The sequence below is a fragment of the Primulina tabacum genome, chromosome 3, assembly GCF_025594145.1.
Source record: "Primulina tabacum isolate GXHZ01 chromosome 3, ASM2559414v2, whole genome shotgun sequence".
NCBI lineage: Eukaryota > Viridiplantae > Streptophyta > Magnoliopsida > Lamiales > Gesneriaceae > Primulina > Primulina tabacum.
The window spans coordinates 43,421,601-43,425,367 of record NC_134552.1 but is presented as its reverse complement, the minus strand read 5'-3'; positions in this window follow the sequence as shown (position 1 = coordinate 43,425,367).

Below are 3,767 nucleotides of genomic sequence, written 5' to 3'. Positions count from 1 at the left end.
TATGCTAATATAATAAAATTCTCACACAAATTTTACAAAAACTCCCCTAATTAAAATAAAGAAACATGTGATAACTCTTTAAAAGTTTAGAGTCATAAAATCACCTAATAATTAAATTAGGCTATAAAATTGCTAAAAACTAAATAAAACAATTAAAATGCCCCAATTCTAATTTAAAATAAAATACCACATTTTAAAATAACCAAAATCGTCGTCGGTCTCTTATCCTCGATCCCGCATCGAATAGTCGCCTGAAACATAAAACTCAAGAAATATTTTAACGTACATCACGTAAACATAAATAATTTAAATAATGAAATTTCATAAATCATGAATCTCAAAAATCATTTTGAATTTGATTAAATAATTTAACAATTAAATAAATGCATGAGATTTACGTGTACTTATTTTGGGCTCTACAATTCAGGTGAGAATGATGATGTGGAGACTGGAAGCGCTGAAGACTGACTAGGTGGAGCTGGGTGTGTGCACGTTGACCCGAGGACCTTGCATTTTTCCGCACTTTATGTTTATGAGTCAGGGTTGATACATTATGTTTTTTGTGTTTCTCATCATTTTACTCGTGGAGGATTTTTCAGGATTTCAATTATTGCCTTGAAGTTCTTTTAAAACAGTAATCTAGGGATTTGATGATATTTAGATTTTTATTTAACTGCAGTATTTTCTTTCAATAGCTGGGTGACTTTTTAAATGATGGATTGACAGCTTTAGTTCGTGCATGGCTTCGATTATTTCGAAGAGAGCTTTTAAAAAATATATACCAATATTTTAGTAGTAGACGGTACAGTTCAAATACTGAACTAGATCTCACAAAGTGAATATACTTCCCTTTTCACATGCTTAGCTTTGGTTGAGAACTAGACTCATAAATATTTTCATAGTTGTTAAAACCAATACCATTTTTGTGTCCAAATGATTTTTACAAATCTTGCATTTCAGTTATGGAAACTGAAGACCTGTTCTAGGATTAAACTAATTCATTTAGCTTCGTATTCTCAGATTTTAACTTCTGATTTTCATCATGCTCCTTGTAATTCTCAGCTTTAAGCTTGAAAATCTCTGCTTTTAGACTTAAATTTTTACTAGAGTGTTCCCAGTTAAGTTCAGTTTTGTTGTCTAGCAGATATGTTTGCTTAGCTTTAAATTCCTCCAATGAGAGAGAAAGTCTTCGGTACTCATTTATCATCTCATGAAGTGCAGTGACAAGATCATCTCTTGTGAAATCAGTTCAGCTAAAATCAAATACATGTTCACTAGTATAATTCCAGCTCAACATCATTGCCCATCAAAAACTCAACTTCCTCATCATCATTCGAACTACTTGAGCTTCTTGCTCGGAAGATTCACTGTCAGAATCAGCCCACTTTGGCTTGCTTTCCTTGGCCACCAGGACCTTATGCTTCTTCTTGAAGTGTTTCTTCTGATCTTTTGATCTACTTCTATCAAAGGACTTCTTGCCCTTCTCAACTTATCTCTTGTCATCCTTCTTTGATTTGGTACAGTCAGCTATAAAGTGTCATGTTTTGCCACTGTTGAAACAAGCGTTGGAATCATCAGTTGATTCCCACTTTTGATAAGATCTTCGGTGAGAGCTTTAAAAATTTCCTTGATTCTTCGTTAGAAACTTGTCAAACTTCTTCACAAACAGTGACATGACATCACTGCTCAACTGATTTGTTGATTTCTCACTAGAAACTGATTGTTCCATTTTCACTACAGTTAAGGCCTTAGTCAACTGAAAGGTAGACTAATCATCCTCTCTGGTTTGCAACTCAAATTCATAATTTTTTAGATCTGTAAACAGATCATGTAGTTCTATTTTTTAAAAATCTTTTGATTCCCTCATTGTCATGATCTTCAATCCCACATCTTTGGCAATCCATGCAATACTTTCAAAATAACTTCTCGATTGTTGTACACTTTTCCAAGTGCACTCAGTTCAATGATAATGGTGCTTAGTCATTCATCAAATTCAGACATTGCTTCTCTGTCAAAATTCTGTGTAGCAACAAAAATTTTGTTTTCTTTTGTTTGTTCATTATCCTTTGCAATTAAATCATTTTTTCCCAAATTTCCTTTGCTGTCTTGCACATCTTGAGCTTGCTGAAAGTATTATTTTCAAGAGTTTTATACAATATATGTTTAGCCACATTATCGATGTTAGCTTTCTTCTTATCATAATTTTTCCATTCATCAGGGTTTTTCAATTTTCTGAGGTGCCCTATCAGTTATAGCAACAATAATGTTTTCTATGATAATTTGTCATTATTCCATCAGTAATAATGTACTACATATCATCGTCTTTTGAAGCTAAATGAGTTTGCATCCTTATTTTCTAATCAAATTCTTCTCTGGTGAACATTGGGATCTTGTTGAATGAAGCCATTTAAAAAACTTTCACAGACGATAATAAGTATGGCTCTGATATCACTTGATATGATCGACTGGAATGTTTAGAAAGGGGGGTTGAGTAAACATTTGATAAAATTTCTTTTTTAAAAAAATAATGCAGTCTCGTTAGAAAATGAACTTGGTATCCTCAATTGTAGGGTCAGTTAGCTAGCAAAATATTTACGCAAAAAAGCCAAACTAACATATCAGAACTTGGAGAACTTGGATCTTCGTTTGTAGAAGAATGTTGTTCAGACAGATTTGATTGTGCTACCATTGACAGAGTTTGACATTATTCTGGGTATGTACTGGCTTTCTTCAAATGGTGCTGCTATAGATTTTCGACATAGTTCAATATCTGTATAGCCGCCCAGTGGGAAGCCATTTGTTTTTGAGGCAGCCAGACACCAACAGATGCCGCACATCATTTCTTGCATTTGTGCCAGGAAGCTTATGAGGAGAGGCTACCAAGCATTTCTAGCGAGTATTGTGACAGTGGCTGATCCATTCAGCCAGAGGCTATAGGATGTTGAGGTGGTCAGGGATTTTCCCAGCGTTTTCCTGGACGATGTTTCAAGAATTCCACCAGACATGAAGGTAGATTTTTCTATTGAGCTGATGCCAGGTACAGTACCGATTTCTAAGGCACCCTATCGTCTAGCACCTGCAGAGATGAAGGAGTTGAAGGATCAGAAATCGCACTTGCTGGAAAAGGGTTTCATTCCCCCGAGTCTTTCCCCATAGGCCGCACTAGTACTGGTTGTAAAGAAGAAGGACGGCATCATGCGACTCTGCATTGATTACAGGGAATTGAACAGGGTCACAGTCAAGAACAAGTATCCTCTGCCTAGGATTGAAGATCTATTTGATCATCTTAGGGAGCATCAGTGTTTTGAAGATAGATCTTCGATCAGGATACCACCAGCTAAAGGTGAGAGAGTCTGATGTGCATAAGAAGGATTTCAGGACGCGTTATGGGCACTAAGAGTTTATGGTGATGCCCTTCAGATTGACGAACGCACCAGCGATATTCATGGATCTCATGAATCGCGTGTTTCAGCCGTATTTGGATCAATTCTTCATAGTTTTCATAGACGACATCCTGATATATTCGAAGAGCAGAGATGATCCACAGTCAGCATTTGAGGACCGTTCTACAGGTTTTGCATGACAGACAATTGTATGCCAAGTTCATCAAGTGTGAGTTCTGGCTAGACAAAGTGACATTCTTGGGCCACATCGTATCCCGAGATGGAGTGGAGGTTGATCCCAACAAGTTTGAGGCAGTCAGAGATTCGCCATTGCCTAAGAGTGTGACCGAGATCCGTAGCTTCTTGGGATTGGCTGGGTACTAC